Source organism: Neovison vison, chromosome 3 (genome assembly GCF_020171115.1).
Source record: "Neovison vison isolate M4711 chromosome 3, ASM_NN_V1, whole genome shotgun sequence".
NCBI lineage: Eukaryota > Metazoa > Chordata > Mammalia > Carnivora > Mustelidae > Neogale > Neogale vison.
The window spans coordinates 18,935,186-18,948,903 of record NC_058093.1 but is presented as its reverse complement, the minus strand read 5'-3'; positions in this window follow the sequence as shown (position 1 = coordinate 18,948,903).

Below are 13,718 nucleotides of genomic sequence, written 5' to 3'. Positions count from 1 at the left end.
TCTACCCCCACCCCAACACCCAGGTCCATTTTAGGGGCCTCTGTTTTTGTTTCCATCAAAGTGCCTATCACACTTACTGGTCATGATTTAATTGTCTAGTCTCCTGCTAGACTGTAATCTCTATGAGGAGAGAGATTACATCCACCTTATTCACTGAGACATGCCTAGCATGATGTTTTTCACATTGGAGCAATTCAGTAAAATTGTTTTGAGTGAATGAATAAAAGTGTTTTTTCCCATAGACTATTATATCCATTATAATGGATATTAAAGTGTATTTTCTTATGGTCAAGGTTGTCTGTCTAGCCTGAAATGGAAAAGATAATTTTCTTTTAGTCTGCCTTTCAGCTGTTGGGTTTCCATGTTATCATTGCCTACGCCATAACGCTATTGTCATTTGGCTCTTCTTTCTGCCTCAGATTCAACTATTATTCAACTGCTATGTGATGTCTCCCTAGGGTCTTTGATATCTATGTGCTAATTTAAAACTGAGATAACTTTTCTGGGTTTCAGTTTCCTTGACCATGTATTCAAGATACCTAATTGACTTGCACAAGATAAAACTGTAAATTTGAAGATGGATTTGAATTTAGAGCTTCCAATTCTAAATTTAGCTTCTTTTTTTTTTCATATATAATGTGTTATCTTCCTATTCCCATCTCAAATCTGTGTCTACTAGGCCATGGCTAACACCTGTATTACTGAGTGACAGCCATATTTCATAATCTTAACATACGTACCTCCTCTGCAAGCCTTTTCCCCCCCTCCCCTTTGTTCTGGTTATCACTTTTTATTCGTTTTCTTCTCATTTCCACTCTGCTGGCTCCTCTCCCAACCAGTGGCACTCAGTGTTTATGAAAACATTCTCAGGCAGGTTCTAATCTTGTATATAGATTGAGGGCTTTAGTGATAATTGGTTATTTCTATTATATGCTCTCCTTACTTATATCTATTTCAGAAGTAGATAGGAAAAGAGTTTTAGAGATATAAACTGGGACACATACTACTGGGCACCAGATCAAACAAGATGATTAAATACACACTTTTTGGTTTATTCTTTCCTGACTCTCCATAGTACAGGAGTAAGAAAAGTATGAACCCTTATGGTACAGACAGAATAATGCCACCCTGCCCCCAGACACTCGTGTCCTAATTCCCAAAACTTATGAATATGCTAACTTACCTGGCAAAAAGAACTTTGCAGATGTAACAAAGTTAAGGGTTTTGACATGGGGAGATTATTTTGAATTATTTGAGTGTAATCATAAAGATCCTTATAAAGCAAAAAAGAAGGCAAGAGAATTCTAGTCAGAGAGAAAGAAAAAAACATATCGAAAGATGCTCTGTTTTGAAGATAGATGATGAGATCATTAGCCAAGGAATACAGAAGTCTCTAGGAACTAGAAAAGGCAAGGAAACAGATCCTCCCCTAGAGTGTCCAGAAGGAGTACAGCTCCACCAACACCTTGATTCTAGCCCACCAAGACTGATTTTAGACTTCAGACCTTTGGAACTATAAGATAATAAATTCGTGTTTTAAGCCATTAAGTTTGTGGTAATTTGTTACACTGACAATAAGAAATTAATTCAGCTCCCTAAGGACAAAAAGAACAGGAAAGGAAACCATAGCAGTTCAGAAAATTCAGCTCATGTTATAAGATGTGATAGATGGAAGAAAAGTAACAGATGGAAGACGGAAGAAGTGGACACCTGAGTGCCCGCAGGAGGGAGAAGGGATGGCAACAAGAAGCAAGTAACTTGTCCTATAGAAACCCAGAAGGGATCAGGAACTGGAGGTCATACCTGATGTATCCCATTTACAGAGCCCAGGAAAAGAGGAGGCCTTAAAATGTAAATTATAAAATGTAAGTTATAAATCCAGCTAACAAACTGCTAACCGAAGTATATTCTGTCCTATCTTGAGAAGTGCAGAGAAGGGACTTCCATTTGGGGGTACTTGATCAGCATGAAAGAGAGAAACCAACAAACTATTCAACCAACTAAAACCAACCAACCAGAAAGGCTGATAAGTCTGACGATATTGAGATGAGAGTTAAAGTGGTGGAGAGTTTTGAATTAGTGACATGTGCTTAGACAATCACATAAGTGAAAAGAACAATGCAATTATTAGCTCCAGAAAAAAAAGGTTAGGCAGGAGGGGAAAAGTAATTATAGTCTATTATATGGCTCAAATAGAATAGAATACAAGGCTCTAAAAATGCAACTACCAATTATTAATCTAAGTAGAATTATGATAGTGGCGGCTGGGTGGCTCAGATGGTTGTGCAACCGACTCTTGATTTCGGCTTAAGTCGTGGTCTCAGGGTCATGGGATCAAGCCCCCTGTTGGGCTCTGTGCTAGGCATGGGGTCTGCTTGTCCCTTTTCCTGCCCCTCCCCCTGCACATCTCTCTCTTTCAAATAAATAAATCTTAAAAAAAATAAAATTATGATCTATAATGAAAGGCCATGTGTATGGTAGGCATGCGGAGAGGGAGGAAAATAAACCCTCATTTCCATAATACAAAGTCAATAAGTAATGCCTAAAGCAGAAGTACCAAGTGGCCACAATAAAACATGTGTAGAGATAAGGAAGTCAGTCTGAAGAACCAGCCAAAAAACTCACAGTGGCTATCTGTATGGTAGGGTACATATTCAGTGAGAAGGCTGTGGTATTCAAACTATGAACATGTATAACTTTGATAAAACTAGATTTTTCTTTTTAAAAGGGGGGGATAAACCGTGGTATTGGGGAAAAATTATCAAAGATACTTTCCTGGATTTGAAAAACATGAGCATTAAGATTGAAGGAGATATTCAAATCTCTTGAAAAGAGCCCATGTCCAAGTGTATGACCATACAGTTTTAGAATACCATGTATAAAAACGAAAAGAAAGTAAATGCCTCTGGGAGGGGCTGAAGGTATGTACAGAGGACATGGAATGAGAAGGGCACTGATCTCTCAACAGCATCACTGGAAGCTTGAAGGCAATGTGTTAGTGTGTTCTGATCTTGAGGGAAAATTATTCCAAATGCAGTATGCAGTTTACTGTTATTTCTAGACATGCTAGATTTTTGCCCATCATGAACATTTCCTCAGGAAACTATGAGAAGATATGCATTACCCAAATGAGGGAGTAAACCAAGAAAGAAGATCCAGGAAACAAGCATATATCTGTCAGTTTAGGGTATGATGTAGTCACAACCAACATGAAAATCTCCACGGTTTACAATAAAGGTTTAACGTTTACTCACCCAAGTGTTCACCATGTAGTTCTGTTGTGACTCTCTATCCGGGATGTTATTGTCTAGCCTTGTAGCAGAGGCAAAGAGATAGAGAAAGAGAGATAACAGATCTCATCTGTCTCTTAAGCTTCTACCTTGGGGTGACACACGAATTGGCAAGTGACATGGTGACTTCTGAGTTTCACATGGCAGAAACGTAAACTCCTTCCATAGGGTGGAACATCACAAGTCATGGCGTGGGCTGTCAGGAGGGTAAAGAAGTACCATCCATCCATTCATTGCAGGAGAAGCATATATTTTGAACAAGAATACACTCTATCTAAAAGGGAACCCTTGCAGAGAAGAGAGCCAAAAGGAATCCCTACAGCAGCACCTGTGAGGAAGGATGGAGAGGGTGTCAGGAGGAAGGTTAGTCTGGCAGAGGAGGAGGAACCGATGGTGATAGCTTTGTGACAGGTCTGACTGTTCAATAACCACCTGTCTGGGTAGACACTAGAAGGTTTGGAGTGGTGGGCTAACAGACTGCTGTTTGTTCATCAGCTTTCTTGGTACAAAGTGAGTTCTTTCAAACACTATGCAATATAATAATTAAATGCAAATTTATATTATTTTTTAAGTGGGTAGAATCTTACCTACACGGTGTGTTGTGTGCTTGTGCCTCTGTGACGTGTGTATGTCCCATGTTTGCCTTATGTGTGTGGTTAGGCAGTTCTTCTGAAACTGTAACTGGGAATTTCTGGTACCTGTCTGCCACAAGCTCAGTACAGAAATTGAGAGCAAACATTTATAAGCTTTAATAAGTTAATTAATAACAATTCATTCATTAATTATTCATTAATTAAAATTGATTAATTCAACAGAGTATTTTATGTCTGTTGAAACACCAATAGTACAAAACGTGAGGGTTCTATTTTGTATTCTTTGTTTTTAAAAATTTTTTTCCTAGTAATTCGTTTTTACTGTATTTTGCAAACATCTGCATTGGATTGGAAGTTTTAAAAAAATGTAGTCCTCTGCCACAGTTTTAAAAGGACTGATTTAGGGTGTTAAAGTAAAGCTCTAGGATGAAAGCATTTGAGAATTATTGTCCTAGGACAATCAGCAAATGACCCATGCTACCCCTCCAGTGATGCTGCCTTCTGCTCAGTTATACTTGGAGAATTTTATGTAGAAAGAACAGAAGCATATTGAGGTCAGTGCTCCTTGTCCTTAGGTGGCAAAGTTATTTACGATATCCTCCTCTTCATCCAGCTTGCCCTTCAATAAAGCATCTGGAAAAAGTCCAAAGAAAACAGTTGTGTTTTCCAAGAAACCATGGGAAAGCGGCATTAGCAACCCCGAGGTGAAGACTTTTGACTTTCTAAGGCTAACAAGATTACTTTTTTTTTTTTTTTTTGCAGTCCTGTCCAAATGCTGCATTTTTGACTGCACGGCTCTCATGTTAATAGTCAAATACTTAAGGCATTTGTAATAGTAATATAAAAACATAGGGATTATCTTGCCTTTTTCAACTGGCTTATTAGGTTCTTGCCTCTTTCCCTTCAGGCTTTATGCTCCTGCTACCCAAAGCTTATTAAAAGGAGACAAAAACGTCCATACTAAATGTCGCTGAAGGCTTCACAAGTGGTGCTTTACAGCGATAAAGCAAAATACAATTTATCATAGGATACATTTCAGAAGTGCCAGAGCACATTTCTTCCTGGGAACAGTGACATTTCTTTTCAATATATGAGCAAAAATGATGAAGTAGTCAGTAACTGTCAGTTTTAACGCTGAAGTTCATATGTATCTTGAAAAAACACTTCTGGTATCTGTTAGCTGTGATTTCATCATGAATGTTGTCCTGGTCACACTGGAAAAGAACACAGCTGACTCCTGCCCTAACAGGAGTTGTGACTACCTGAACTCAGGAGCAGGATGTAGAGGTTTAAACCACACCCTGAGAAGCATCCCATCTCTGCACGGTGAAGGGCTGTCAAAACCTGGTTAGCTCTGGATACAGGAGTCCCTGTGTCTCCTAAAACTCGCCATAGCAAGGTATTTGACTTATGCAGTTAGGGACTTAATGAGTGGTTATCAAGTTTTCTTTTTCTCACAAAACACATTTCTACCAAGAACATCCAAAGATGGAGTGGGGGGAGGAGTGCTGTGCATTTTCAAAAGCTCCTCCCGCCCACGCTGGGAACCCCTCTCCACTGTCTCCCCTTCTACAAGGAATTTAGCAAGTGTTTTCTTGTTTGGGTGTGTATGGATGATAGGGAAGGAGAGAATAAATCTTTTTACCTGTGCATGTCACCAGGCTCAAATGAGCCTAAGAACACTTGAAAATGTTAATGTCATTATTCCCAGTGTCCCTTCTCCGTGTAGACTTTTCTTAGTAAGGAATCTGGTCCTGTCAGCCAGATTGTTATATTTCAGTATTTGACATACTTCTTTTTGTAAGGGACTTATCGATGACAATTTACTATATGGTTCTGTATGCTGCATTAACTACAGCGTTGATTCTTTTGGGAAATAACCTCCTGCCAACAGAACTTTCAGGAAGACAAGCGTGCCTCCTCAGCACAAGCAATGTTATATCATTACGGTCGTGCATTTGTAGATCAGAAAAACAACTTTGTTTCATCTTAATCTATTGGGTTGGAATGCATATCTTCACAGTTCTGAGAGCCTCTTAAAATAAGAGGTCCCCTAATAATCTCTTCTCAAACTACAAAGGAGGGCAATATGGAATTGAATTTACTAGTAAAATGGAATTGAATTTACTAGAATTTGGCATGCTCCCAGCCCTGGCTCTTGACGGGGTGACATCTTATTCTAGGATCATGGAGTCTTCCTCCTTAGACTGATTTTCTTCCAGGATGGATCCTATCCTTTTTTTTTTTTTTTTTTTTTTTTTGGTCCCTCGCGTCGGTAAACTTACCTTGTGTAGATTTCATCTAAGGGATCTGTAAATGTTATTGTCTAATATGGTACCATTTGACACCCTATAATATTCCCAACATCTGTTCTATGGCACAACACTAAACAGTTTTTGTCACCGTGGTTTTGAAACGAGCCGGTAGAATACTTTCGTACTCATGTGGCAGTTTCTTCTACTTCTTCCAGGAAGACTCCCTGAATCATTTTCAGGACTTTTTTTTTAATTGAACTCTAATCGACGTACAATATCCTGGTTTCACTTTTATATAACCTCACCTGTCATTGTTGGTCCAAGATTAAACAGATAGTGTTTGCTCTTTAGGCTTACATGACGTAAGGTGTGAAAAGACTTATAATCAAAACACTCCATAAGCGGCTTGCTGCAGCTCACGAGTGTTTACCGGAATTACCCATAACACAGCACACAGCCAAAGGAGTTTTAAAAACACCTTTTCTTTCCACAAGGGCTTGTCCTAAGTTGTTGCTCCCGTCAGAGCTTGCTGCACTCACGCAGGCAGAGCACCTCTTGTGTGTAAGGAGGTAGAGAATTAATACCATTCAGGTATTAATTTGCCTAACCAAACGACTCCAAGCACCTCGGGGCTGGGGATGGAGTCTTACTTAGGGCACCCCCTTTTGTGCCTGTTCATTGCCTTGAACAGAGTGAACCAAACTCAACATCGAAAACACAGGGCACGAAAGACTGGAATGAGAGGGCTGAGTGGAAGAAGGGGTAGGCAAGGAAGACCCGGGCTAAAGATTGCATTCTTAAAATTCTTAAAGGGGAGGAACTTATTAAACCAGAAGCAGAGAATTTCGTCTTGGAGAAAAAAATAACAAAAAACAAAAACAATGGCAGAGTACAGAGATTGTATGAAGCGTGCAGGAAACACACTGGTTTTCTTCACCGTTTGGAGCTTCCTCTATGAAGGGTAGGGTGGGGGATGGAACTACTTTGCTGGATTGTCATGAGGTGGAATGGAAAAAAAAAACAAAAACATGTATCTCACTTAGTGGTGTCCCTGACTCACTGTAAGAGATTAGTAAGTATTAGATATTTTTATCACCATATTTATTGTATGCAATTAAAAGATAGTTTTGTGTCACAAAGAAAAAACCCATCAACTAAACCATTACATGATGATTTCTTATCATAATTATTTTTTATTTATTGAAAAATTTTAGAGTGATTTGGACAGACTTTAAAAATTATATTTCATCCTCAGGCCATATAGATGCAAAGGAACCATAGCCTGCTCAGAGTCTAATTCATCAGAATCACTTTCTGACTCAGAGACGTGGATCTCCGTGTTTTTCTCACAATGTTTTCTGTCATGTCAATTATTAGAAATTAGAAATGAATCCTCCGCGCAATCCCAGATTTTCTTGCAAACCACTGCCATGCCCTCTCCTTGCGCTTCTTTTGTCTTTCCAGGAAGCGTCCACTGAGCATTCTCAGGCCACAACCAAATTCATACTCTTTCTTCAGTTCCTGCACACCACATCCTAACTCGCTTCTTCCAGGGTCTTTCCCCCACTAGTTCATGGTTAAGTCCATTGTAGGAGTTGCTCAGGACAAAATTCCTGAGTCACCTTTGTCTGTCTGTTGCTTGTTACACCCCATATCCAATCCCACCAAGATTTCAAATCCAGAACCCGGCTCTCACATGCCTTTCTCCACCGCTGCTGCTCTAGCCCAAGGCATCATCATCTTTCACCTATAATCACCTCCAACAGGTTTTTCTGCTTTTGTCTTGGCCCCGTTACAGGTCTGTCCGTCGACACAGTGGCCTGAATGAATCACGCAAAACTAAGTCAGCTCTTGTCCCTCCTCTACCTGAAACCAAGCATTGGCTGCGGTTTCACTCATAGTGAAAGCCAAAGTCTTTGCAGTGCCCCCCTCCCCTGACCCTCCATAACTGATGCTCCCTGCTTCACACCCCCCCCCTTCCCGTCCTACTCCCTTCTGGACACTTCCTCCAGACTCACTAGCCTCCTGGCTGGTTCTTAGTCTCACCAGGCATGCTCTCTTTGCCCTCTCTTTCCTCTGCATGGAAACTGCCTCCAGGATCCACGGACTTAACTCCCTCACCTCCTTCAGGTTTTGCTCGGGTTCTCACAGAAGTCTACCTTTGGCCACCTGAATTAATATGGCAACCCAAACCTCCCTTTGTACCCCAGCCCACCCCGCCTCCCTTAACACATTTCATGTTTTCTTTTCCCATAGCATGTAACAGAATAGCATATGATAAAATTTACTTATTGATTATGGTGCATTGTTTATTAGATTTCTCACAAGGGCAGACACCTTTAATTTGTTCGCTGATGATTCCCAAGGGCCTGGAACAGTGCCCGAGAGGCATCCCCTCAACACTTGTTGAAGTGCACTGAACTGTGATGGATCCCATGACCAAGATCAGCACAAGGTTCCACTGGAGTGCATGGAAATGGTCTGCACTGAGCAGGTCAATAAAGATTTTTTTTTTTAAAGATTATTTATTTATTTATTTGTCAGAGAGAGAGGGAGAGCGAGCGAGCACAGGCAGACAGAGAGGCAGGCAGAGGCAGAGGGAGAAGCAGGCTCCCTGCCGAGCAAGGAGCCCGATGTGGGACTCGATCCCAGGACGCTGAGATCATGACCTGAGCCGAAGGCAGCTGCTTAACCAACTGAGCCACCCAGGTGTCCCAGGTCAATAAAGATTTTGTGAAGGAGCCGATGCCTCAGCTGAACTCGTTTCCCAATAAACAGACTGAGGTGGCTGAAGGTATCATGAGAAGCAATGAAATCACAGATGCAAAGTCCTCCCCTGGGTATTGTTTCAGGGGGAAATTCAGATTGGACACTACCTATGATTTGCCGTTCAGAGTAAGGAAGTTAAATCCCATAGGCAATGAACTTTGTAAGCAAATGTTTCAACAAAGCTTAGTTCTGTCTGGGTGTACCCTATTATTATCGTGAGCACTGATAACATTTCATGGTCCAACTGCATTGGCCAGGAATTCCAGTCTGACCAGCCTCAATCTTTGTTTTGGTCAGCAAAGTAGCCAGTAATGAAATTCTAAGGTTCTGCTAGCCAAAATAGTAGTTAGGGAAGTTTATATTGATTATCTTTAGAAAGGAATGCAATGACATAGATATTTTTTCTCATTTGAGGTGTTCTTTCAGTGCAGACCAGGGTTTGTCCTTGGAGAGAGAGCCCTAGCTATTTCAGTACTTGGGACAAGACACAAATACACTCTCAAATCAGCTTTCTAAGTTACAATGTATGATTTATGTGTTCTTAACAATCTGTGCCATCTGGTGGCTTCATATTAAATAATTATTTTTGATAATTAGATGACAAGCTCAGTTGTTTCTAGCTGTTGGAAGAGTGTATGTGGTGTCAACATATAAATATAACACATTTTAGAATCATATGCTCTTTACAAAGTTTACTTGCACCCTTTGAATTTCAGTAGGCAGACTCTTTCTGCCTTCCCAATGTTGACTCTTTTCATAGAATCACCTAAGCTCAGTCCCTGGGTGACACATGTTAGTCAATATGCATTATTAAAATGACTAAATCAAGTAAATTGTGGTCCAGAAGAAACATATAGGTTAAGCCTCAAGGTGTTGGCGAAACTGAACTTAGTATATTCTTGTATCTGTAAAATACATTTTACCATATTACCTATTTTAGTCTTTATGAGAATTAGTATGTGTAACAGGAGTTAATATTTGTAAGTGTTTGGTGTACTTCTTTTATTAGTAGGCTTTATTTTTGTAGCTCAGTTTTAGATTCACAGAAAAAGCGAGCTGACTGTACAAGAATATATACACTTACATATCCTCCCTCACCCTACCTCCAGCTCAGTTTCCCGTTATTAACATTGTACACTAGTAGGCACATTAGTTACAATCAATAAACCAATACTGATACATTACTATTAACTAAAGTCTGTAGCTTATTCAGATTTCCATAGCGTTTACCTAATGTCCTTTTCTATTTTAGGATCCATGCAGGATACTATATTACATCCAATATTTGTGTCTTCTTAGGCTCTCTTTGCTGTAACAATCTCCCTGGATTTCTTGTTTTTGAGGCCCTTGACAGTTTTGAGGAATACTGCTCAAGTATACTGAAAATTGCTCCTCTACTGGAATTTGCCTTTGGCACATTGGAGGCTTTACAAAATTGTTGACCGTTATTATTATTTCCTTTGCGTTAAAATGTGGGAAAGAAGTGGGATGTTGGGGGGAATCATTTTGCTGGGTGTTCACTATTAATTAATTACTTCCTTAATTTATTATTATTATTATTAAAGATTTTATATTTATTTGAGAGAGAGAGAGAGAAAAACAGCACAAGCAGGGGGAGGGTCAGAGGAAGAGGGAGAAACAGACTCCCCACTGACTGTGGAGCCTGACATGGGGCTCAATCCCAAGACGCTGGGATCATGGCCTGATTCAAAGGCAGATGCTTAACCAACTTAGTCACCAACACACACCTGGATGTTCAGTATTAAAAAAAAAAAAAGATTTATTTTAAGGCTTGATCAGTTTATTAGTGCTGAAAAACTGGACAAATTTGGTTTGCCTATATCCATCCTTCCATCTGTCCATTTGATTCAACAAATATTCACCAAGTCTCTATTGTGAAGGTAAAAGTGTGCTAAATGTTCAGGATTCAATAATTTGACTTCTGGTAAAATAGGGAGACAGTTAATAAACAACTAAAGAAATAATCTGAAAGATAGCTTATCACACACAAGTAAGATAAAATATTTTTATAGTAAATATCTCTGTAGGTGAGGGGAGGAAGGAGTATTTTATTAGGATGGTGTATTAGTTGGAAGGGACAGAAAGTTTAAGAAACAGAGGCATAAGCGAAATAAGAATTCCCTTGTCATGTTGAGGAAGTCAGAGTGTCCGTCCAGAGCTAATGTGGCTCCATAGACTCAGGACCTTGGCTCCTTCCGTCTTGTAGCTCTGCGGTGCATGATTTCATTCCCTAGGAACATCTCATGGTCTAGGACAGTTTCAGGGGCTCCAGCCATCACATTTGAATTCCAGCCAGCATGAAGGTGAGAGACAGACAAGGGAATACTCGTTTCCCCATTTTTGCTTATTTTTTTTTAAGATTTTAATTATTTATTTGACAGACAGAGATCACAAGTAGGCAGAGAGGCAGGCAGAGAGAGAGGAAGGGAAGCAGACTCCCTGCTGAGCAGAGAGCCCAATGTGGGGCTCGATCCCAGGACCCTGGGATCATGACCCGAGCTGAAAGCAGAGGCCTTAACCCACTGAGCCACCCAGGCGCCCCTTTGCTTATTTCTTATTGACCAAAACTTAGTGGCCTTACCCAGCCATTGTACTTAATCTTTATCCAGGTGGCCTGATATACCTGCTACGTATCACAAGTGTTATTGCTATAGGACAGCAGTTCTAAATGCATCAGAATCACCTGCAAGACTTGTTGAAGCACAAGTTTCTCATTCAGTAAGAGGCAAGAATTTGCATTTCTAGCAAGCTCCCATGTGTTGCTGATACTGCTGATCCAGCACCACACTTTGAGAACCACTACCCTAAAAGGGGACTGTGAATATTTGGGGAGCAGCTTCTGATTTGGAGCATAATTTGGACTTTGATCATTTACATGTTTGTACTGAGACAGATTATGCTTTCTGAGGTCAAGTATCTCATCTTTGATATGTCAGATCTGGATAAGTATACACAATTTTGTCATTTTTGTAAGAGGTTAGGAGTTTTGGTTATCTACTGCTATGTAACACGCTAGCCCAAAAGCAAGCTTAAAGCATTCATTTGCTTGTGATTTTGTAGGTCTGCAATTTGAGCAGGACCCAGGGCAGAAGGCTTGCCTCTCTTCTCCATGTGCGGGCCAGTCATGACTAAGGCTGGAGGATGCAACATGGCTTCACTCACACATCCAGGGCTGGGTACCTGGAGCTTTTCTAGGAGACTCTTGTCGTACAGCCTGAACTTCCTTACTTGGAGGCTTGGAGTTGCAAGAGGGCGAAATGGAAATTCTAAGTCTTCTCAAGTTCTAAGCCTAGAAATCACACCGACCCTCCTGCCGGATTCTGTTGGTCAGAGCAAGTCACAAAAGCAGCCCAGATTCAAGGGGAGAGGACTCCAACTACTGATGGGAAGGAGCAGTGGCCAAGTCACAACAAAAAAGGGCATGTGATTGAGAAGGATTATTGTATCTGTCCGGTAATATAGTCTGCCCTGGTCAGGAATGAGAATGTCAATTGTATAGTAGGAACCCCTTATCATTGTAACTATGGACATAGATCATTTATTGTCTTTCATCCTTACCAGGAGCAGAGTATGAATTTGGAGGAAGCATTTCCAAGGTTTTTTGTTTGTTTGTTTGTTTGGTTTTTTTTTTTGGTGCATGGCTAGAAAAGAAGCAAGATCAAACAGGATTTTAGCAAGTCTTGTTTACTGTAAATAGTTTTCTCATACCTTTATAGATATAAAAGTTCAAACATGAGGAGGACACAATTTGGAAATAAGTCCATCAATATTTACTTGCTGACCTATTTTAGCTACATGACTATTTTGATTGAAAGTTGTGATCTTCAATTTTAAAAGCCAGCATTTCAAAAATAATGTTCTCACATCCATACAATGTGAATTAATGCTCTAAAAGAGGCCAAGTTTATAGTATATTTTTATACTTTGTGTTACTTAGGCTGAGAGAAGAGACTGTCCTCTCTCCACCCCCAGTGACATCTCTAAGAGGGCTTGAAATTTTGCCAGGAGTGATTATTCGTTCAAGCATTGCTCATTTTCACTGATTCTTATGTAGCAAATACTTCTGGGAAGGGAAGGGTGGAACTAAGGAGCACTATACTATGAATAATTTAGAGGAACAGTCTTCTCAGAGAATCCTGAGAGTCCCGGATGCCTTTGGAGGAAGAGGGCCCTGAAGGCAGAAGCTTGGCTAGATAGGAATGGGAAGGTGAAGAATGGTTAAGATAGAGTTACCAAGCCCGAATTTCTTTACCTCAAACTGACTGCTGCTTAGGTGGCGTGCACTGGGCTTACACGATGTTAAAAGAATCCGTTCTGAGTGTGGAGATTCCTCAAGAAATTAAAAATAGAGCTTCCCTACGACCCTGCAATTGCACTCCTGGGTATTTACCCCAAAGATACAGATGTCGTGAAAAGAAGGGCCATCTGTACCCCAATGTTTATAGCAGCAATGGCCACAGTCGCCAAACTATGGAAAGAACCAAGATGCCCTTCAACGGACGAATGGATAAGGAAGATGTGGTCCATATACACTATGGAGTATTATGCCTCCATCAGAAAGGATGAATATCCAACTTTTGTAGCAACATGGACGGGACTGGAAGAGATTATGCTGAGTGAAATCAGTCAAGCAGAGAGAGTCAATTATCATATGGTTTCACTCATTTGTGGAGCATAACCAATAGCATGGAGGACAAGGGGCGTTAGAGAGTAGTAGGGAATTTGGGTAAATTGGAAGGGGAGGTGAACCATGAGAGACTATGGACTCTGAAAAACAGTCTGAGGGGTTT